Source organism: Cucumis melo, chromosome 5 (genome assembly GCF_025177605.1).
Source record: "Cucumis melo cultivar AY chromosome 5, USDA_Cmelo_AY_1.0, whole genome shotgun sequence".
In the NCBI taxonomy this organism is placed as follows: domain Eukaryota; kingdom Viridiplantae; phylum Streptophyta; class Magnoliopsida; order Cucurbitales; family Cucurbitaceae; genus Cucumis; species Cucumis melo.
In genome coordinates, this window is record NC_066861.1 from 28,636,539 (window position 1) to 28,662,189 (window position 25,651).

The window sequence follows — 25,651 nt, forward strand, 5'->3', positions numbered from 1 at the left end:
ATTATTAACTAGATAATTCATTCTTTTAATCATTTCTAAGGTTTATGAAAAACAAAATCTGAGGATAATATGAATGTTGTTTTCATACTTTGATAAGTTACTTTAAACACAAAATAAGGAACATGCAAAATCCAATAAGGGACGTTTGAGATTAGAAGTTATCATAATCAAATTATAATAATTTTTTTAAAAACCTAAATTATTTTAGTTTAAATTATAATAGCATGTATTTTTTAAAAAAATAGTAAATAACAAATAAGAAAAAAAATTGATAAATGTAAAATGGCGTAGAGGTTATGAGATTTTAAAATAACATTTACAAAAACAAATGTGGTCGTTATTGTTTAAATAACCATTATTTTGAATGTTATTTTGAAGTCTTCGAGTATTTAAAATTTCATACTATGTTATTAATGGATATACATGATTATTGCATTCAATATATAACTCAACAATTCCATAATATAAGGATATAAATGGGTATTACAAAAAAAGTACGATATACAAACTAATAGTTATATGAAATAAACATGATATAAAATGTTATAGTTGTTAAAGCTTTTGTTTTAGACATCTTAATACAAAATACCCATGTTCATATATGTAGAAATTAAAATGATATTATAAGACGATGTAAATTAAATAGATACTACCAAACCTTTAATAATACAGGATATTTTTCATCATCTCATGTTATTTGAAAAGAATTACAATTAGTAAACAGACAAATTTGTTATAAACATTATTCTGAAGTTTGAAGTGATACAACTCTAATACCATCACTTTATTATATATATATATACACACACTCTGCTGCTAACATCTAACCAATATTGGTATCAAATGCTGCGGGCAAACCCAATAGCAGAAAATAAAGACACCATCCATTTCAAAGTTAAATGTAAGGGAAGGTTCAAGAATATATGACAAAACCAAAGAAGAAAATGATGAACAATGATGCTGCAAATTCAGCTAATGAGAGAGCAGACAATTGTATGAGAAATTGATGAACAACGAAGCTGCAAAAATCAGGCTAATGAGAGACCAGAAAAATGTATAAGAAATTGATGAACAGTGAAGCACCAATCAGACTTGATACAAAACTCAATCAAGAAAGCAATCAAACCAACTTAAATGCTTGGCTGACTGGGCAAATGGGAAGTAAATGGAAGCAACATACTTTGAAGCCACAAACCCTTGGTTAAAGCGGCTGAAAAATCAGTTATATTGCTAGAACACGTGGTTAGAATTACACAATGGAAGATCAAAGTTCTACTTCAAAGAACTTTGAAGCCACAAACCCTTGGTTAAACTTGACAAAGAACATAGTCAAACGGTAATGGAATAGCATGGATGACAGTTTCATTTTTAAGTAAACATAAGCTAAGGATCCAAATCTTAGGGCTGGGGATAAGAGAATTAAATACGGGAATTGTATGATAATAAAAAAGAAAAACTGAAAAAGTATATTAGTATAGCATTTAAAGAGAGCTATCTCTCTCCAACGGACAAATCTTCAAAATTCTGCCTAGCCAAACCCAACTTCATCTTTTCATAAATTTCAACACAAACCAACATGTAAGTGATTACAAATACGCCACATTGTCATTGCTACTATTCCTAACAATATTTGCCCTATTTACCTATTGATACTTCCATCATAAACTAAAATTATAAAATTATTTCAAGGGCATTTAAAATATTTTCAAGGCAGGATATTTTCCATTTTTAAGTGTAAGGTTGGAAAATTCAGATTGTTGAATTCAACAAGGAGAAGCTCAATATGGATGTCTTCCTATCAATTATTGGCCCATCCTTTCAAGGAAGAAATGGAGAATATGTAATTGGAAAGTTTTAATGTAACTTCATTTAGAATTGAGGTTCTCCCCTTTTTGTATATTCAATCTACATTTCCTAAGGTGTTCGAGAGCATCAGTGAAATAAATAGGAACTTACCGTCTGACCCATTCTCACGAGCATCAGTGTGGAGCAGGTTTTTCTTCTGTTTTCAAGAGCCTTTTCCACCAACCTTTGTGTTCTTTTTGGATGGAGCAAATTATGTTTCCTCAAGCCAACCTTAGTTTTACGGCCCTAACAAAGAGAAAGCTCCTGCATAAATATAAAGTGATGTTAAGCCAGCACAGTATGAGTGCTAAAGTTTCTACCCTGCCTTATTGAGCTTAATGTTTAAATCTGATTGTCATTCTTGCTGTTATACGTCAAATCAATGACCGTAGGTCACATGTGTGGTGGTTTGCTAGTAGCATAGCTATTTGTTGCTTGCCCATTTTTAAAGATCCTTCAAGACAAAAAGCAATATAAGAAAATATTCTTCTTTTCCTCAAATTTCTCCTCTCCTTTCTCTGATTTTCAGTAAAGATTCTAGGTTTTAAGCAAAATGATCTCTAAAATTAAAAAAGAAAGAAATCACAGCATTGATGCCATTTCTCCAAACATTCAAAAGTTTGTCTACCAACTTCTGCTCATGTAATCCTCCCTACACACATAGGAGAACAAGAAACTACTAAACTTGTGATATTATCAGTAATGAAGACATCAAGGTTCGTCTAAACAGAATATAGAAGTGCATAAAAAGTTAGTCAATAACTCACCTCAGGCACAATAGAGTACCCAAAAAGATCAGGCCCTCAGAGTTCTAGCTACCCTCTTCAATTACTCCATTTTTACTTTAACCAACCCAAAGGTTAAATTTTTTAGAGGCTCTCCTAGTCAAACTCCGTTCCATCTTTCTAAGAAGTGCAATTCAGATTTTGATTCTCCGTTTAGTTTAAACAGTGAGGAAGTTGTTAGGCCTCAACCTCAATTTTATTCATCAACAGTTGGCGAAGGATTTGAGAGCTCCCCTATCTCTCCACATTTCTCAATTCTACACCAAAATAGACAAATACTAAAGAGAATTAACAGAATACTTGGCCCCCACTCTAACCAACACACTTCTAAGGGCCCACACAATTGGAAAGTTACCAACTCTCAATCATTCTTTCTTCTTCCCACTTTTGTCCCTATGTAAATACACCTTTAATATGGGGTGTCTATCATTACCTACTCCTAAAGAGCCAACTTGTTCCAAAAAGTGAAATTCAGGAAATTGTTCTTGAAAAAGAGTGGCCTGTTTCCATCGCCCCAATGGATCAAGACTTAGTTATTCTCCTTTTCTCCTGTTTTGCGAACCCCCAACACTTCTACATGGGACAATTGCATAGATAAATTAGCACCCAAATCTTTTGGAATTGGGAAGAGTGACTCCTTGGGAAAGGCCAAGCAATATGCAACCAGATCAATTTAGGCCATAATCATAAATGGACCAAATGAATCTAGGGGCCAATTTAGGGTGCTTAAAACAGCTTAGAGAGGACTGCCAGTATAGGTGCAACTTCACATAAAGCCAATCGTGTACCTCAAATTGCACCTCATGTCATTGGCATTGGCATATTTGACCATTCGTGTTGTGCTTTCAACAAATTGGCCTTCAATACTCCCAAAATTTCATCTCTTTCCTTCATCAAATGGTCCACTTCATTCACTGGACTCGATCCCTTTATATAATTTAATATAGAGGGGGGTGGCCGATCGTAGAGGGCCTCGAAGGGGGTCATCAAAGTGGCTATATGGACAATAGGACAGTTGTATTATAGCTCAATTAAGCCTATGCTAGCCATTTAGCCTACTGTTCGGGCATGTTCATAGCAAAACATCACCAGATACGCTTCCACCCTGTGATTAACAACTTCGATTTGGGGATGGCAAGTGGTACTTCGTCTCAGTTGAGTACCCAACAAATGCAACAACTCTGCCCAAAACAGGCTTGTGAAAATGAAGCCACGATCCGATATTATACTTCGAGGGCATCCATGCAAACAAATAATCTCATGTATAAAAACAACCACCACAACTTTTGCACTAAATGGATGCTTTAGAGGAATAAGATGTGTATACTTGCAAAGACAATCCACAACCACCAATATGACATCATAACCTTCGGATTTGGGGAGGCCCTATATAAAGTCCATACTAATATCCTCCCATACACAGTTTGGAATGGTAACACTTGAAGGAGTTCGGCCGAAGTCACAAATAGTTGGCCTGCTGACAAACCGAGCATTCAACAACATATGTATGGATACGTCCTTTCAAATACCTCCCTTGCTAGCCTCTGATATGTTTTTAACGCGCCATGATGTTCCCCTACTGGACGTCAACCAATTATAAAGGAATAGTAGGTGAGTCCTAAAGAACCAAATGATCAATATCCCATTGAGGCTTGTTAGCCATTGATCAAAGATAACGTAATACTGTTAAGAAATTCATTCTCAACCACTTGAACAATGAAAACCAAAGGATTGAGCTTGCCCATAACACTCAGAAGACCAAATTCAAATACCATGGTAATCTAGATAAGGCATCGGCCGCTTTGTTTTCCAATAGATAGACCACCACTTATGAATGGCCAGCACGATTGCCATAAGCTCTCATTCATAAACAGGTTCCATAAGATTTGTTATATGATTGGTACTGAACACATCAAGGTCAATCTAAACAGACTATAGAAGTGCATCAAAAATTAGTCAATAACTCACCTCTGGCACAATGGAGCGCCCAAAAGGATAGGAGATCTCACAAAAACTTAATCCAAAACTCTCTAAGTCCTATCTTTTCTTTTTATGTCGTCTATAATCTTCCATGTGTCTTTATGTAATGTTACTTGTATAGCTAAATGTTTTTTCCTATATCCATGTCCACGACAAATCACTCCATCCCTTAAATAAAAACTTAATCTTATTGGCTAATTTAACTCTTAAGGCGTTATCTTAACACTTAATCCATTGTGATAATCCTTTCTCCAAACATGGGCTCTTCATCCAAAAGTTGAAGTCCAATGCCACCATTCAATCCAAAACTCGAATACCTTTACATCTCTATTCATGCTGTTTATAGTTCTCCATGTGTCTTTTTACCACTTATATTAGTATAGCCAACCTTCTTTTCCAATAACCATGTCCATGGGAAATCACCTAGCCCCTATAAAAAAATGTTAAACAAATTAGCTAATCTCACTCTTATAGTCCACCATCTCAATGCTAATCCAATTTGATAATCCTTTCGTTAAACAATGTAAGACTTCTTAAATCAAAAACTTGAATTCCAATATCACACTTTGATGCATACCTCTTATATCCTAACTTTCTTTTTTGTGTAGTCTATAGCTCTCCATGTATCTTTTTCCAATGTCATTTCTATAGCCAAACTTTTTTACCTATATCCATGTCCATGGCAAAAAATAACCTCATGCCTCGAATAAAAACTTTATCTAGTAGGCTAATGTCAATCTTGATGCATTATCTCAACGCTTTCTTAAATTTAATAATCATTCTCCAAATAATGACAAGAGTTATTTAATTCTAAACTTGAAGTCCAAATGTCACACTTGAATCCACAATTCTCATATCCTAACTTTTCTTTTTGTGCTGTGTCTAATCCTCCACGTGTCTTTATCCAATGTCATTTGTATAACTAAACGTTTTTTCTTACATCCATGTCCACGACAAATCATCTCATCTGTAAAAAAAACTTGATCCAATAGGCTAATCTCACTCTTAGTGCACTTTCTCAACACTCGATCAAATTGAATAATGCTTTCTCCAAACAATGACAAGAGTTAACCTGGAATGAGAAAGTTAGTTATGTAATCAATAAACCTAAGCAGTAAGTATGTTGTCTCCTCTCTCCTCCCTCCTTCCGTCACCTTCTCTTTTGAACTTCCACTCCTTTTCGGTGATTTCTCGAGCGTCTCTTCCTTTCCTCTTTAATTCTCCAGCCTTACCTCCCATTTTTCCTCTATAGTCCCCTCTGATCTATCTATATTTAATGATAGTAGCAAACTATAAAATTCTTCATTTAAAATTTTGTGTTCGATTGGATAATAAACGATTTCACGTGAAAGATGTGGAAGCTCAGTGTTCTCTAATTGTCTTAGATGCCCCCATTTGAAATGGTTTCTCGACGCGATTACAAAATTCAATTTGATAATCCTATATCCAATCAATTGCAAGTGTTCTTTAAAACAAGACTTGAAGTCCAAGGACACACCTCAATCCATACTTTCTTTTCAGGCCGTCTATTGTCCTCGATGCGACTTTCTCCAATTTCATTTAGCCAAACTTTTCTTCCTATATCCATTTTGACGAGAAACACCACATCCTTTAAATAAAAACTTAATTCAATAGGATAATCTCACTTTTAGTTCAGAAGTATCTCAATACTTAATCCGATTTGATAATTCTTTCTCCAAACAATGGCAAGAACTTATTTTATGCTAAACTTGAAGTCCAATGCCAAACTTCAATCCAAAACTCGCATATATTAACTTTTCAATTTGTGTCATCTATAGTCCTCCATGTGTCTGTTTCCAATTTCATTTATATAGTCAAATGTTTTTTCCTATACCCATATTCACGACAATTCACCTCATCCCTTACATAATAAAAACTTAATCTAGCAGACAAATTTCACTCTTAGTGCACTATCTCAACACTTAATCAAATTGAATAATCCTTTTTCCAAACAATGGCAAGTATTCTTTAATCCAAAACATGAATTCCAATGCCACATTTCAATCCAAAACCCATATATCCTTACTTTTCTTTTGTATAACCAAACATTTTTTACTATGTACTTGTCCGCGAGAAATCATGATATCCCTTAAATAAAAACTCAATCCAATTGGCTAATCTTACTCTCTTAATTGAATACCCAAATAAAAGACAAGAAAATAGCAAGAAAAAACAAGAAAAGTGAAAAGGCGGTGATGATTATTGATTTGGTTTTTAGAAAAGGATGTTACCAAAAGGTATTTATTACCCATCAATACCCTAGTCCGGCTCTAGGGTAATGATGGGTAATACATACTTTTTAGTATCATCCTCTGCTAAAAACCAAATCAATAACCATCACCACCGTCTCACTTTTCTTGCTTTTTATTTCTTTTTTATTGTTATTTTCTTGTCTTTTATTTTTGTATTTTCTTTTCCCACTTACTTACTTTGATATTTTCCCATTTCTACTTTCTCTTTTCTTCCTTTCCTACTATCTCAACACTTATCCAAGTCAATAATCCTTTCTCCAAAGGATGGCAACTAGCTCCTTATTCCTAAACTTTTAGTAAAATGCCACACTTCAATCTAAAGCTCCCACATTCTAACTTTTCCTTTTGCGTTTCTACGGTCCTCACCAATGTATTTTCCTATATTCATGTCAATAAGAAATCACCTCCCCCTCAACTAAAAACTTAATCCAATAGACATATTTCATCTTGGTGCAATATCTCAACAATTAATCAATTTGAATAATTGTTTCTCCAAACAATGACAAGAGTCATGCAATCCTAAACTTTAAGTCCAATGTCACATTTTATTCCAAAACACTCATATCCTAACTTTCCTTTTTGTGTCATCTATAGTCCTCCATGTGTCTTTTCGCAATGTTATTGCCAAACTTTTTTCCTATATCCATGTCTAAAGCAAATCATCTCATCCCTTAAAAAAAAATTAATCCAAATGGCTTTAAACAGACTCATAGTGAACTATCCTATGATTTTTCCAGTTTAACAAATAATCCTTTCTCCAAATGACAAGACTTCAATCAAAAACTTATATATCCTTACTTTTCAATATATGTCGTTTATAGTTCTCTATGTGTCTTTTTACCACTTACAGTTGCATGGCCAACTTTTTTTTTCCAATAATCATGTCCATGGGAAATGACCTAATCCCATACACTTAATCCAATTATCTTATGTTACATTTATAATGCACTATCTCAGCACTAATCCAATTTGATAATCCTTTCACTAAACAATGGAAATAGTTACTTAAATCAAAACTTCAATTATACTGAAATTTTCTTTTTATGCCATCAATAATCCACCATGTGTCTTTTTCCAATTTTATTTGTATAGCTAAATAGTTTTTCCTATAACCATCTCCATGGCAAAACACCACATTCCTCAAATAAAAACTTTATCCAATAGGCTTATCTCACACCCAGGGCACTATCTCAAATCTTAATCAAATTTAATAATCCTTTCTCCAAACAATGACAAAAATTATTTAATCTTGAACTTGTACTCTAATGTCATGTTTCAATCCAAAACTCTCACATCCTTTTTTTTTGTGTTGTCTAAAGTACTTGATGTGTATTTTTCTAATGTCATTTGTATAGCCAAATTTTACTTACTATTTCCATGTCCATGGTAAATAACCTCAATCGATAAATAAAAATTTAATTCAATTGACTTTTTTCACTCTTAGTGCACTATATCAAAACTGAATCCAATTTGATAATCATTTCTACAAACAATGAGAAAAGTTACTTAAATATAAACTTAACTTTCAATACCATACGTGAACCAGAACTCGCATATCCAAATTTTTTTTTCATGTTGTCTACGGTCCTCCTTGTGTCTTTCCAATTATATTAGCATAGCCAAACTTTTTTTCCTATAACCATATCCATGGGATCTCATCTAATCCCTTAGTAAAAACTTAACCCAAATGGCTAATCTCAGTCTTAGCGAACCATTTCAACACTTAATCCAATTTGATAGTCCTTTCTCCAAAACAAATTTAAGCCATGTTGTTTATGGTAGATTGCTTGATATGGCTTAATTCAATGCACACTTCAATCCAAAACTTTCATATCTTAACTTTCCTTTTCTGTCGTCTATGAGTCCTCCATGTCTCCAAACAATCACCATCACCCTTAAATGAAAACATAATCCAAGTGGCTCATCTAACACTTAGTGCACTAATTAACTTTGATAATCCTTTCTCCAAACAATTGCAAGAGATGTTTTATTTTAAACTTGAAGTCTAATGCCACACTACAATCCAAAACTCACTTATTATAACTTATCCTTTTGTGTCGCCTGTAGTCCTTATGTCTTTTCTCAATTTCACTTGTATAGCCAAACTTTTTTTCCTACATCCACGTCCACAACAAATCACCTCGTCCCTTAAATAAAAATTTTAATCCAATTGGCTAATCTCACTCTTAGTACACTATTATCTCAACAATTTAAACAAATTGAATAATCCTTCCTCTAAACATTGTCAGAGTTCTCAAATCCAAAACATGGAGCCCAATGCCACACTTCAATGCAAAAGTCAAATATATTTAATTACCTTTCTTCTTGTGTCGTTTGTAGTCCTCCATATGTCTTTTTACCAATTACATTTGTATCGCCGACCTTTTCTTCCCATATCCATGTCGATGGGAAATTCCTTAAATAAAAACTTAATCAAATTATAACTAATCTCATTCTTGTAGTGCACTAATTTGATAATCCTTTCGTAAAAGGATGACAAGAGTTATTTAAATCCAAAATTTGAAATAAAATATTACGCTTCAATCCAAAACTCTCATATGCTAACTTTTCTTTTTGTGTTATCCATAGTCCTCCACATGTCTTTCCAATTTCATTTGTATAGTCAAACGTTTTTTCCTATGTCCATGTCTATGGAAAAGCACCTAATCCCACAAATAAAAATGTAATTCAATAGGTTAATCTCACTCCTAATGCACTATCTCAACACCCAATATAATCTAATAATTCTTTCGACGAACAATGACAAAAGGTCTTTAATCCAAAACTTGTAGTGAAATATCACTTCTATCCAAAAAAACATAACCTAACTTTTCTTTTTGAGTTGTCAATAGTCCCTCCATGTGTCTTTTTTAATTTCATTTGTATAGTCAAACTTTTCTTCCTATATCTATGTCCATGGAAAATCATTTATCCCTAAATAAAAACTTCAACCAATTTGATAGTCATTTCTCCAAACAATGACAAGAGTTCCTTAATCCAAATTTCTCTTTCGTGGATGGATAAATTTAAGCCTTGTTGTTTATGGTAACTTGGTGTCCATTTTTATGGGTTGCCAAAGGGGAGTTTTTTTCTAGGGAGTTCTTTTGGAATCAATTTTTGTTTGTTTTGGAAAATTTATCCGAGTTCCTTTGGGATCTAGATGGCACTGACAAGAAAAGTTTTGAGATAGCCAACTGCTTCTCCTTGACACTTCTTGTTCTCCTTCCATATTGAAGATTTAAGTGAGCAAGTTATTATTCAAATGGGCTCCTCTTAAGAGAGTTTGTTAAGTTTCCGCTATGTTTTAGCTTTCTACAGTTGTTTCGCCTTGAAAAGGCTTTATTATGTTTGTTACATTTCTATTTGACTTCGTTTGTTTAGACTTTCTTTTTCTTGTTGACTAAGTTTTCACTTTAGTTTGTATTTCTCTAGTTCCTTTGCTCTTAGTACAATACTCTTATATTTTGAGTTTTAAGTCTCATATATTATCAATTAGAAAAAAAAAATGCTTTAATCCTAAACTAAGAGCTCAATGCCAATGCTGCACTTCACTAAGAGCTTTAAGTCCAATGCCGATGACACTTGAGAAAGTCGTCAAGTTTTTGCTATGTTTTAACCACTCTACAATTGTTTCGTCTTGAAAATGGTTTATACTATTTGTTACGTTTCTCTTTGACTTCGATTGTTTAGGTTTTCTTCTTCTTGTTGCCTAAGTTTTCACTTTAGTTTGTATTCACCTAGTTTCTTTGCTCTTAGTACAATACTCTTGTATTTTGAGCTTTAAGTCTCATATATTATCATTAAAATATAGGTTAATCCTAAATTAAAAGTCCAATGTCAATGCAATACATTTCGAAAGAAAAAACAAGGGCACGAGTCATATAATTCAAAACTAAGAGTCTAATGCCACACTTCAATCCAAAACTCTCATATCTTCATTTTTTTTCGTCTGTGAGTCTTCCATGTGTCCTTTTCCTATGTCATTTGTGAAGCAAAACTTTTCTTCGTATATCCATGCCCCAGGCAAACAACTTCATCCCTTAATCCAATTGGCTACTCACTTTTGGTGCACTCATATCACAAATCCAATTTGATAATCTTTTCTCCAAACAATTGCAAGGAATACTTAATTTTAAACTTGAAGTTCAATGTCACACTTCAATCCAAAACTCATATTCTGACATTTCTTTTTGTGTTGTCTATGGTCCTTCGTGTGTCTTTTCAATGTCATTTATATAACCAAATATTATTTCCTATATTAGTGTCCACAGTAAATAACTATGACCTTTAAATAAAAAGGTAATCCAATTAGCTTATCTGACATTTAGTGCACTATCTCAACACTAAATAAATTTGATAATCCTTTCTCCAAATAATGGAGACAGTTCTTTAATCCCAAATATGCATGCCACACTTCAATAAAAAAAACTCTTATACATTATCTTCTTGTTTTTTGAGCCACCTATAGTCACCCATGTGTTTTTTTCCATATATACCCAAACTTTTAATACACTATCTTAACACTTAATCCATTATGATAACCTTTTCTCCATACATTGGCACTTCATTCCGAATGTTAAAGGTTAATGCCACACTTCAATCCAAAACTCAAATATCTCTTACTTCTCTCTTTGAGACGTTTATAGTCATCCATGTTCTTTTTGACAAATTACATTAGTATAGCCGACCTTTTTCTCCAGACCATGGAAAATCACCAAATTCGTTAAATAAAAACTGAATCCAGATAAACAATGGAAAGAGTTCATGAATTCAAACCTTGAAGTAAAATGACGCACTTCAATCCAAAACTCTCATTTCTTAGTTTTCCTTTTCCTGCCGTCTATAGTCCTACATGTTTCTTTTACTAAATTTATCTACATAGTAGGACTTTTTTTCCTATATATCCATGTTTATGACAAATCAACACAACACTTAAGAAAAACTTAATCAAATTGACTATTCCTACACTTCGTGCATTATCTCAACATTAATCCAATTTGATAATTCTTTTTCCAAACAATCGGCTAGAGTTCTTTAATCAAAAACTTGAGCTACAATTCAATTCAAAACTCTCATATCCTAACTTTTCTTTTTGTTATAGTCCTCCATGTGTCTTTTTCCAATGTTACTTGTTTAGCCGAACTTTTTTTTCTATATCTTTGTCCACGGCAAATAAGTTCATCCATCAATAAAAACTTAATCCAACTGACTAATCTTAACCTTACTGCACTATATTAACACTTAATCCATGTGATAATCCTTTATCTAAACATTGGCGAGAGTTCGTAATTCCAAAATTTGAAGTTCAATGCCACACTTCAATTCAAAACTCAGATATCCTTAATTTCCTTTTTCTTTCATTTACAATCCTCTATGTGTCTTCTTACCAATTACAATTATATGGCCAACCTTTTTTGTTCCTACAACCATGTACATGGGAAATCACCTAATCCCCAATAAAAAATGTCAAACGAATTAGCTAATCTCACTCTTATAGTCCATCATTCAACGCTAATCCAATTTGATAATCATTTCGTTAAACAATGCAAGACTTCTTTAATCCAAAACTTGAAGTCCAATATCACACTTCACAATGCATAACTCTCATATCCTAACTTCTTTTTGCGTCATCTATAGCTCTCCATGTTTCTTTTTCCAATGTCATTTCTATAGCCAAACTTTTTTCTTATATCCGTGTCCATAGCAAAGAATAACCTCATGCCTCGAATAAAAACTTAATCTAGTAAGCTAATGTCAATCTTAGTGCATTATCTCAACGCTTTCTTAAATTTAATAATCATTTCTTCAAATAATGATAAGAGTTATTTGATTTTAAACTTGAAGTCCAAATGTCACTCAAATCCAAAACTCTCATGCCCTAACTTTTCTTTTCGTGCTATGTATAGTCCTCTATGTGTCTTTTTTCAATGTCATTTGTATAGGCAAACGTTTTTTCTTATATCCATGTCCACGGCAAATCACCTCATCTCTAAAAATAACTTGATCCAATAGGTTATTCTCACTCTTAGTGCACTTTCTCAACACTTGAATAAATTTAATAATCCCTTCTCCAAACAATGACAAGACTTAACCTGCATTGAGAAAATTGGTTATGTAATCAATAGACCTAAGCAGTAAGTATGTTGTCTCCTTTCTCCTCCCTCCTTCCGTCACTTTCTCTTTTGAACTTCCACTCCTTCCCGAGGATTTCTTCAATGTCTCTTCCTTTCCTCTTCAATTCTCCGACCTCACCTCCCATTTTTTCTCTATAGTCTTCTCCGATCTATCTAGATATATAATGATAGTAGGAAACTATAAAATTCTCCATTTGAATCTTTGGGTTTGATTGGATGATAAATGATTTTCCACGTGGAAGCTCAGTGTTCTCTAGTTATCTCAGATGCCCCCATCTGAACTGGTTTCTCAACGCGATTACATAATCCAATTTGATAGTCCTACATCCAATCAATTGCAAATGTTTTTTAATCAAAGACTTGAAGTTCAATGACACAACTCAATCCATATTTTTCTTTTCAGGCTGTCTGTTGTCCTCAATGCGACTTTTTCAAATTTCATTTCTATAGCTAAAACTTTTTTTCCTATATCCATTTCAACGACGAAACACCACATCCTTTAAATAAAAAGCTTAATCAAAATAGATAATCTCACATTTAGTGCATCATCCAAATACTTAATCCGATTTGATAATCTTTTCTCCAAACAATAGCAAGAACTTATGTTATGCTAACTTGAAGTCCAATCCAGAACTTTCATATACTAACTTTTCATTTTGTGTCATCTATGGTCGTCCATGTGTCTGCTTCCAATTTTATTTATATAGCCAAACGTTTTTTCCTATACCCACGTCCATGACAATTCACCTCATCTCTCAAATAAAAACTTAATCTAGTAGAAAAATCTCACTCTTAGTGCACTATCTCAACACTCAATCTATTCTCCAAACAATGACAAGAGTTCTTTAATCTAAACCTCGCATATCCTCACTTTTCTTTATGTGCCGTTTATAGTCCTCCATTAGATTTTCTCCAATATCATTTGTCTAGCCAAACTTTTTTACTACATGCTTGTTCCCGATAAATCACGTATTCTCTTAAATAAAAACTTAATCTAATTGGCTAGTCGAAGTAAGAGAGTGGAAAAGAAAATAACCAACTAAAAGACAAGGAAAATGAGAAGGCGGTAATGATTATTGATTTGGTTTTCGTAGATGAAGGTACCAAAAAGTATTTATTACCCATCATTACCCTAGTCCGGCTCTAGGGTAATGATGGGTAATAAATACTTTTTGATACCATCTTCTGCTAAAAACTAAATCAATAACCATCACCGTCATCTCACTTTTCTTGTTTTTTTCTTCTTTTTTCTTGTTATTTTCTTGTCTTCTATTTTGGTATTTTCTTTTTTCACTTTCTTACTTTGATATTTTCCCCTTCCACTTTCTCTTTTCTTCATTTCCTATTACCTCAACACTTATCTAATTTGATAATCCTTCCTCCAAAAGATGGCAACCAACTCCTTACTCCTAAACTTGAAGTAAAATGTCACACTTTAATCCAAAACTCTCATATTCTAACATTTCCTTTTGCGTCATCTCTAGTCCTCCATTTGTCTTTTCGCAACGTTATTGCCAAAAGTACTTCAATTGACTGATTTCACTCTTAGTGCACTATATTGACACTGAATTAAGTTGTTTCATCTTGAAAAGGCTTTATTCAGTTTGACTTGGTTTGTTTAGGTTTTCTTCTTATTGTTGCCTAAGCTTCCACTTTGGTTTGTATTCCCCTAGTTCATTTGCTTTTAGTACAATACTTTTGTACTTTGAGCTTTAAGTCTCATATATTATCATTAAAAAAGAAGCTTGTATTCGTTTAAAAAAACAATGGCAAGAGTCGTTCAATCTTAAACTAAGAGTTCAATGTCACACTTCAATCCAAAACTCTCATATTAACTCAGAGTCCTCCATGTGTCCATGACAAATCACCATCGCTTTTGAATAAAAACATAATCCAATTGGCTAATCCAACACTTAGACTAATGAACTTTGATAATCCTTTCTCCAAACAATTGTAGGAGATATTTAATTTTAAACTTAAAGTCTAGTGCCACGCTACAAGCCAAAACTCGCATATCCTAACTTATCCTTTTGCATTGCCTTTAGACCTTGTGACTTTTCTCAATTTCACTTGTATATCCAAATTTTTTTCCAATATCCACTCCGCAACAAATCACCTCGTTCTTTAAATAAAAACTTTAATCCAATTGGCTAATCTCACTTTTAGTGCAATATATCAACACTAACAAATTGAATAATCCTTCCTCCAAACAAGAGCAAGAGTTCTTTAATCCGAAACTTGGAACCCAATGCCACACTTCAATGCAAAACTCGAATATATTTACTTTTCTTCTTGTGCCGTTTATAGTCCACAATGAGTCTTTACAAATTCCATTTGTATAACCTACCTTTTTATTCTCATATCCATGTTCATGGGAAATTCTTAAATAAAAACTTAATCTAATTATAGCTAATCAATTTGATAACCCTTTTGTTAAAGTATTGGAAGAGTTCATTAATCCCTCTTATAGTGCACTATCTCAACACTAATTCGATTTGATAACCCTTTCGTTAAAGGATTAGAAGAGTTCATTAATCTAAAACTTGAAGTAAAATATCAAGCGTCAATCCAAAACTGTCACTGCAAACTTTTCTTTTCCTGCTATCTATAGTATTTCACATGTCTTTTTCCAATTTCATTAGTATAGTCATCTTTTCCTATGCCAACTTCTATGGCAAAGCACCTAATTCCACAAATAAAAACTTAATCATAGACTAATCTCACTCCTAATGCACTATTTCAATACTTAATCCAATTTTATAATTCTTTCGACAAACAATGGCAAAAGTTCTTAAATACAAAACTTGTAGTGAAATGTTACTTCAATCTAAAAAGCACATAGTCGTTTGGGGTCATCTATAGTCCCTCCGTGTGCTTTTTTAATTTCATTTACATAGCCAAAACTTTTTTTCCTATATCCATGTCCATGGAAAATCACGTATCCCTTGAACAAAAACTAAATCCAATTTGAAGGTCATTTCTCCTAACAATGGCAAGAATGCTTTAATCCAAAATTTTCTTGCATGGATGGATAAATTTCGGCCTTGCTGCTTATGGTAGCTTGCTTGATATGACTTTTGTGTTTTGGCCTCCGTTTTTTATGCCTTGCCAAATGGGAGTTTTTTCTTGAGAGTTCTTTTGGAATCAATTTTTGTTTGTTTTGGAAAATGTATCCGTGTTCTTTTAGGTTCTGAATGCCACTGACAAGAACAATTTTGAGGCAGCCAGTTGATTCTCTTTAGCACTTCCCGTTCTCCTCTCATATTGAAGATTTGAGTGTGCAAGTCAATATATTCAAATGGACTCCTTTTAAGAGAGTTGTTAAGTTTCTGCTATGTTTTTAGCTTTCTACAATTGTTTCGCCTTGAAAGGTCTTTATTCTATTTGTCACGTTTCTATTTGACTTCGTTTGTTTAGGCTTTCTTCTTGTTGCCTAAGGTTTCACTTTAGTTTGTATTCCCCTAGTTCCTTTGCTCTCAGTATAATACTCTTATACTTTTAGTTTTAAATCTCATATATTATAATTAAAAAAAATGTTTTAATCCTAAACTAAGAGTCTAATGCCAATGTCACACTTCAATAAGAGCTTTAAGTTTAATGTTAATGCCACACTCCACACGTAAAAAAAAAAAAAAGAACAATTGCAAAAGTCATTCAATCCTAACTTAAGAGTCTAATGCCACACTTCAATCCAAAGCTCTCATATCTTAACTTTCTTTTTGTTTCGTCCATAAGTCCTCCATGTGTCCTTTTCCAATGTCATTTGTGTAGCAAAACTTTTTTCCACATATTCATGCCCAAGCAAAACACCTTATCCCTTAAAAAAAACTTAATCCAATTGGCTACTCTCACTCTCAATACCCTATTACATCACTAATCCAATTTGATAATCTTTTCTCCAAACAATAACAAGAGATACTTAACTTTAAACTTGAAGTTCAATGTCACATATTTTTTCTTGTAGTGTCATCTATAGTCCTTCAAGTGTTGTTTTCCAATGTCATTTGTATAACACCAAATATCTTTTCCTACATTAATGTCCATAGCAAATCACCATTGCCCTTAAATAAAAACATAATCTAATTGGCTAATCTGACACTTAGTGCATTATATCAACACTAACAAATTTTAATAATCACTTAAACACTAATCAACTTTAATAGACCTTTCTCCAAACAATTGTAAGAGATGTTTAATTCTAAATTTGAAGTCCAATGTCACACTCAAATCCAAAACTTACATATCCTAACTTATCCTTTTGTGTCGTCGGTAGTCCTTGTTTGTTTTCCCAATATTTTTTTGTATAGTCAAACTAGTTTTCCTATATCCACGTTCAAAACATTAGCAATTGGCTAATTTCACTCTTAAATGACTTCGACCCTTTAATAAAAACTTAATCCAATTGGCTAATTTCACTCTTAATGCACTATCTCAACAGCTAAACAAATTGAATAACCCTTCCTCCTAACATTAGCAAGAGTTCTCTAATCCAAAACTTGAATATATTTATGTTTCTTCTTGTGTCGTTTACGTTCATGTATCTTTTTATCAATTACATTTGTATCACTTACCTTTTTTTTCCTATAACCATTTCCATAGGAAATCTCATAAATAAAAACTTAATCCAATTATAGCTAATCTCACTCTTATAGTGCATTATCTCAACACTAATCCAATTTAGTAATTCTTCCATTAAAGGATGACAAAAGTTCTTTAATCCAAAACTTGAAGTAAAATGTCACATTTCAATTCAAAACTCTCGTATGCTAACTTCTCTTTTTGTGTTGTTTATAATCTTCCACGTGTCTTTTTCCGATGTCATATGTAAAACCAAACGTGTTTTCCTATATCCATGTGAATGTCCATAGCAAAAAACCTAATCCCTCAAATAAAAACTTAAAACAGTAGACTAATCTCACTCCTAGTGCACTCTCTCAACACCTAATCCAATTTTATAATTCTATCGATAAAAAATGATGAAAGTTCTTTAATCCAAAACTTGCAGTCAAATGTCACACTTTAATTCAAAAAACACATAGCCTACTGACTCATAGTGCATTATCTTAACACTTATCCAATTTAATAATCATTTCTTCAAACAGCAAGAGTTCTTAATCCAACACTTGATGTTCAATGTCACACTTAAATAAAAACTCAAATATCCTTACTTTTCTTTATGTGTCATTTATAGTCACATGAGTCTCTTTTTACAAATTATAGTTGCATAGCCAACTTTTTTCCAATAATCATGTCGATGGGAAATCACCTAATCTCATACACAAAAACTTAATCCAATTATCTTTAGTGCACTATCTCAACACTAATCCAATTTGATAATTCTTTCACTAAACAATGACAAGAGTTACTTAAATCAAAACTTGAATGATATTGCAACATTTCAATCCAAAACACCGATATTAACTTTTCTTTGTGTGCCGTCTATCGTCTTCCATGTGTCTTTTTTCAATTCCAAAACTTAATCCAATTGGCTAGTCTCACTCTTAGTCATTAGTTGATCGAGTTTGGTAATCATTTCTCCGAACAATGGCAAGAGTTCTTCCTTAATCCAAAACTTGAAGTCCTATATCCATCTCCACAACAAATCACCCCATCCTTAAAATAAAATCTTGATCTAATTGGCTAATTACACATTTAGAACACTATCTCAACACTAATCTAATTTGATAATCATTTTTCCAAACAATGGCAAGAATTCTTAAATCTGAAATTTGCAGTCCCATGCCACGTATCAATCAAAATCTCTCTGTAACCAAAGTTTCCTCTTTGTGTCGTCTGTAGTTACTCATGTGTCTTTTTCCAATTTCATTTGTATAGTCCAATGTTTTTTTCCATAACCATGTCCAAAGCTAATAATCTCATTAAATAAATTAAAATTTAATCCAGTAGGCTAATTTAACTTTTGGTGCACAATCTTAACACTTGATCCAATTTGATGATCTTTTATCCAAACAATACTTCAAGTACTTCAATCCAAGACTTAAAATCCAATACCACACCTCAATTCATACTTTTCTTTTTGGGCCACATATTGTCTTCGATGTGTGTTTTTTTAATTTCATTTGTATAGCTAAACTATTTTTGTCATATCAATTTCGACAACGAAACTCCATATCCCTTACATAAAAACTTAATCCAATTGGATAATCTAACTTTTATTGCATTATCTCAATACTTAATCCGATTTGCTAATCCTTTTTCCAAACAATAGCAAGAACTTATTCAATGCTAACTTGAAGTCCAATGTAAAACTACAATCTAGAACTCTCATATACTAACTTTTCATTTTGCATCATCTATAGTCTTCCGTTGTCTGTTTTCAATTTCATTTGTATAATCAAACTCATTTTTCTATCCCCATGTCCACGGCAATTCACCTCATCCCTCAAATAAAAACTTAATCTAGTAGACAAATCTCACTCTTAGTGCACTATCTCAACACTTAATCAAATTGAATAATCCTTTCTCCAAATTATGACAAGAGTTCTTTAATCCAAACCTCGAACATCCTTACTTTTCTTTTGGTGCCGTTTATAGTCCTTCATTAGATTTTCTCCAATATCATTTGTCTAGCCAAACTTTTTTTACTACATGCTTGTCTTCGACAAATCTCGTCATCTCTTAAATAAAAACTTAATCCAATTGACTTGTCAAAGTAAGAGAGTGGAAAAGAAAACAACGAACTAAAAGACAAGAAAAAACAAAAAAAGTGAGAAGGCGGTGATGATTATGGATTTGGTTTTTAGTAGATGATTGTACTAAAAAGTATTTATTACCCATCATTACCCTAGTCCGGCTCTAGGGTAATGATAGGTAATACAGACTTTTTGGTACCATCCTCTGCTAAAAACCAAATCAATAACAATCACCGTCGTCTCACTTTTCTTGTTTTTTACTTCTTTTTTCTTGTTATTTCTTGTCTTTTATTTTGGTATTTTCTTTTCTCACTTTCTTACTTTGATATTTTCCCCTTTCCATTTTCTCTTTTCTTCCTTTCCTACTACCTCAACACTTATCTAATTTGATAATCATTTCTCCAAAATATGGCAACCAGCTCCTTATTCTTAAACTTAAAGTAAAATGCTACACTTCAATCCAAAACTCTCATATCCTAACTTTTCCTTCTGTGTCATCAATGGTTGTCTACGTGTTTGTTTCGAATTTTAGTTGAACCAATGTTTTTCCTATATTCATGTCCATAGCAAATTACCTCATCCTTCAAATAAAAACTTAATTCAATAGGCAAATTTTATCTTAGTGCACTATCTCAACACTAATCCAAAGCAAATCACCTCATCCCTTAACGAAAAACATAATTTAAATGGCTAAACTGACTCATAGTGACTTATCTTAAGAATTATCCAATTTAATAATCCTTTCTCCAAAGAGCAAGAGTTTTTAATCCAAAACTTGAAGTCCAATCCCACAATTCGATTCAAAACTCATATTCTAACTTTTCTTTTTGTGCCACCTATAGTCTTCCATGAGTCTTTTTCCAATTCCATTTGTATAGCCAAATATTTTTCCAACCATCTCCATGGAAAAACAACCCATTCCTCAAATAAAACCTTTATCTAGTAGGTTTATCTCACTATTGGTGCACTATCTAACACTTAATCAAATTTAATAATCTTTTCTCCAAACAATGACAAAAATTATTTAATCCTAAACTTGAACTCCAATACCACATTTCAATCTAAAACTATCATATTCTAATTTTTCTTTTTTGTTGCCTATAGTCCTTAATGTGTATTTTTCCAATGTCATTTGTATAACCAAAATTTTCTTCCTACATCCATGTCCACGATAAATAACCCCATTCGTTAAATAAAAATTTAATTCATTGGTTAATATCACTTTTAGTGCACTATATCAACATTAAATCCAATTTGATAATCATTTCTACAAACAATGGCAAGAGTTACTCAAATGTAAACTTGACGTTCAATACCATGCTTAAATCCAAAACTCTCATATCCTAACTTATCTTTTTGTGTTGTCTACGGTCATCCATATCTCTTTTTCCAATTATATTTGCATAGCCAAACTTTTTTCCTATAGCCATGTTCATAGGATCTCATTTAATCCATTTAAGTAAAAACTTAATCCAATTGGCTAATCTCACTCTTAGTGCACTATCTCAACACCAATCCAATTTGATCATTCTTCTTCCAAACAATGTGAAGAGTTCTTTAATCCAAAACACAAAGCTCAATGCTACACTTTCATCTAAAATTCACATATCCTTACTTTTATTGCTATGTCATTTATAGCCATCCATGTGTCTTTTTCCAATTATATTACATAGCCAAACTTTTTTTCTTATAAACATGTCCACAAGATCTCACCTAATCCTTAAGTAAAAACTTAATCTAATTAGCTAATCTTACTCTTAGTGAACGGTCCAATTGGCTAGTAATACCCCTAAAGTAAAAACTTCTTTTTTTTTTTTTTGTGAAATCAATAGTACTCCATGCATCTTTTAATAATTTCATATATATAACCAAACTTTTTTTATCACATATCCATGTCCGCAACAAATCATTTCATCTCTTATATAAACACTTAATCCAATTCGCTAATATTAGTCTTTAATCCAAAATTCTTGTATCCTAATTCATCTTCCTTCCTCACAACATACATAGGCATAAATCTGCATGTTAAGATAGTCTTTTCTACTTATTATGTGTATTCAACCCAATAGTCCTCCATGTGCCTTTTTTCTATTTAACTTATGTAGTCTAGTGTTAGATTTCCATATCCAAATCCATAACCTATCGTTTAATCACACTTACTCTACCCTAGTAATCCTTTATTTAAAGAATGAAAAGAGTTTTTCAATCGAAAACTTAAAGCCCAATGTCACACACTTTAATCCAAAATTCTCGTTTTTAATAGATGTTTCTTCCATTTAATAGGTCTCTATGACCCTTTCTTAAATTTTATTTCCATAAACCATCTTCTTTTCCCAAATTCATGACCAAAGCAGATCACTTCGTGCCTTATATTAATTGGCTAATCTTTTTTTCATAAGAATAGGACTTCTTTAATCAAAAACTTGTAGTCCAATCTCACCCCTCAATCCAAAATTCATGTATCTCAACTTATCTTCCTTTCTCATTACATACATTATCCTACTTGATAGTCCAACATGTGTCATTTTCCTAGTTTAGTAGTGTGGTCTATTGTTATCTTCTCATATTCATGTCCAGGACAAATCACTTAGTGGACTATCTCAACACTTTGGCTAATCATTTACCCAAAGAATGAGAAGATTTCTTTAATAAAGAACTTGTAGTCCAAATTCACGCTTTAATCCAATGTTATCTTCCCTTGTCCATGTCTATGACATATCATTTAATGTAATATTTGAGCACTTAATTCACATTGATAATCCTTTATCCAAAAAATGACAAAATTTCTTCAATGGAACACTTGAAGTCCAATTCACGCACCGATGCAAAATTCTTTTATTGTCCAAGGCAAATCTCTGCGTGCAGTATATTAAACTTAATCTAGTTGGCTACTCTATTGTCTGAATTGGGAGCTTTTATCTTTCATGGTTGATCTTTGCTTTGTATTGGGTTGTGGTCGCTTATCTATTGTTATCTTTCTTTTTTCTTATTATTATCATTTTCTAGTAACTTTAAACATTAATCTCTTTTCATTTTATCAATGAAAAGTTCTCTTTCCTCTCTTAAAAAAAGTTATATAAAAGTGTTTTAATTACCCTTTAGGTCCTCTTTGTTGCATATCTAAACCCCTTATTGGTTTTTTCTTATGCTTACTTTGTATTCTTTCATTTGATCTCAAATGAAAGCTAGGATTTTCATTATAAAAAAACAAAACAAAAGCTAACTTGAACATTTATGTAGCTTTGGCTGTTGAAACATTTATCAAATAGACATATGTACTCCAAGTTAATATGCATAATGAAAGTATTGAGATTATTCAAGCATGGGTTTGAGAATTTACTCAATGACGCTATATTCCTCGGTACATCCAGCAGATCGGTACTCCACACCATTGTATCCCTGCACTCACAAAGATAAAAATGGGGTCAACCTCTTCTGTTACATATGCTTACACAATTAAAATAATATTTTCTTAATGGTAAACTTTTTTAAGTTGAACATGGGAGAGAATTTGACTTTATAAGTCACAACAAATATAATGTGTTAACCAATTCAATTATGCTCAAATTAAGAATAACTAGAAAAGTATGTCAAAGTGAACATCATCAATTTGAGAACACAACAAAGCTATAACTTAAACAATGATGTTCGAAATCATGTAATTATTTGACAACTTTAATGATTAGAAACAACCATGCTAGGATCCCTCCACTAAGGTCTACATATTCTCTTTCTAGGTGAGGGAAAGATAATAATAATAATCTGATATGTAAGGGCGTAGCTGAGGAAATTTGGAAATAAAAAAGGATAAAATTAAGGGGAAAATAATGTTTAGTTAAAGGAGTTAAAGAGATCAGATAAGCATTAGAGTCGCTTGGGGATGGGGCTATGCAGGTGGAAAGTAGGCTAGACACTTAGAAAAAACAACTATTTTTAGCAAGGGAGACAATACAAATACTTGAGCTAGTTCCCAATTATGGTATTATTAAAATGACAAAAGAATAAAGGTTAAAAACGAAAAGAAAGATCAATATTTTGTCATGTTATCTGAATTGCTAAATATTAAAATAATTATGAAGTTGTTACCTGAAGGAAGGTGAAAGTATTCTACCCCCAGTCCAAACAAGCGCCTTTTAGTTCAATAGGAATCTTTGAATTAAAGTGAAACTCCTTTATGTTCAGGAACCTCTTCAACATCTTGCAAAGTCTTAGCACTTTCTACAAGAAAATTATTGAATAAGTAATCATAAGTAATAATAAAGATGAATGGAACTTAAAAATGTACAAGTGCCAGCTTAAAAATGTCAAGTTTAGACAACTTTATCAACATTCAAACTTGATACAGAACTCAATCAAGAAAGCAATCTAATTGTTCTAGGATATTACTATACCAACCTCACCTTCAAGTTGTTGGCAATTTACAGCCACCTTTCCTAGTTTCCTCTTGCCTTTTCCAAGTTTGGTAGATCTGTCGAGTCAATAAGAATATGTAGAACATTACTACCCATAAATGACTGACATATAAACAGGATCGTGTGAATAAAAAAAAAGATCCCTCAAAGAGTAACTCCAGTTAAAAAAACAGAAGTTTAAGGCAAAAATTGCTAAAGACCTAGCCTACATATTAAAAATGTACTCAAAAAGAGTAAAAGTTGGAATTAAAAATCATTATTAGTAAATTTGAGAGTGTATACTTCAAGTACAAAAATCAAACCAGAATCTGAAATTTTCAAACCAAAGCATTCTTCAATTATGGAAACTCTGAACCCAAACAAGTAAAGTACAGAAGTCTAAAATTTCAGAATAAACTGGAAAATGTTAATAATCACAAGAATGTGAGAACCAGAAATCTACAGAACAGCAATGCATAACGATTGGGAACTAACATCAGAACCAAATCGCAATAAGTCATCATCATCAAGAAGGGCAGCTATTTCTCAACAACATTTTGAACCCTGACTCCATAGATGACCCAAACAAAAACACGGTCGGTGGCAGCAGTTCCATCGTAATATGAAGTAACGAATAAAAAAGCATATACATATGTGTGTTCTGTCAAACCAGTTGAAACATTCCTCAAACATTGATACAGAAAAAAGAACGAAAACAAAAGAGCAAAAACCTTTAAACCGAGACGAAAACGGAGGGCGAGCGCGGCTGGTCTAATCGGAAATACAGTCGCCGGCGTCGTCTAGAAGAGGGTGAGCGGCGGTCGCCGGCGTCATCTGATCGGAGGGGAGGGGCCGTACGTTGAAGATTGGAGAGAACTAGAAGAAAGTGAAGAGAGTGCTTAGGGTTTGTTGAGCTTAGGGTTTGTTTTCTACCAAAGGGGCCGAAGTTAAACAATAAAGGGGGATTAGTAAATAACGTTGACCGTGTTGACCAACGGCTACTTATTTTAATTTATTTAATTTCTTTTAAGATTATTTCGATATTCATTTACTTCATTCTCACGTCTTCTTCCCATTTTATTAGTTTAATTTTTCCATAAAAAAAATACAAACAAAATTAAATGACTTACTAAAATCAACAAACATATTCTATAAAATTATCCATCTGAGTTAAATCACAATAAACGTAAATAATAATGATAATAATAAAGCAATAATTTAATCTCTAAACTTTTATTTTTAACGATCCTTTTATTTTTAACAATTTAGACGATGTATTTCCAAAATGATAACAGTTTAAAGTCTAAGCCTTAGTTCATATACTTTACAATTTATACCGATTTGATACATGAGAAATATTATTGAATTTTTTTAGACTAATTATTGAGGATTAAATTTATTTGAAAACTATAAATATTTAAATTTCTTAGGAGCATAAATATTTTGTTAAATGTTCTATTTTTTATAATTTTTTATATAAATTTAAAAAAAAAATCATAGTTGAATCAGTTAAACATTATAATAGAATGAACATATTTTGTTGCACTAGATACTGTAAATATATTTTATTGAATAAAATATTCTGTATTT

The 25,651-nt window shown here is 32.4% G+C and overlaps 1 long non-coding RNA gene across 1 annotated transcript; it reads right to left on the bottom strand.

The window, feature by feature from the left end:
- Positions 1 to 619: 619 nt before the first annotated feature.
- LOC103496671 (uncharacterized) lies at positions 620 to 24,987 on the bottom strand. The gene is made up of 5 exons (XR_539189.3): positions 24,793 to 24,987; positions 24,071 to 24,138; positions 23,757 to 23,888; positions 23,011 to 23,069; positions 620 to 2,109 (listed from the first exon to the last, which is right to left on the bottom strand). It is a non-coding gene; the product is annotated as an uncharacterized LOC103496671 (long non-coding RNA).
- Between the last annotated feature and the right edge of the window lie 664 nt (positions 24,988 to 25,651).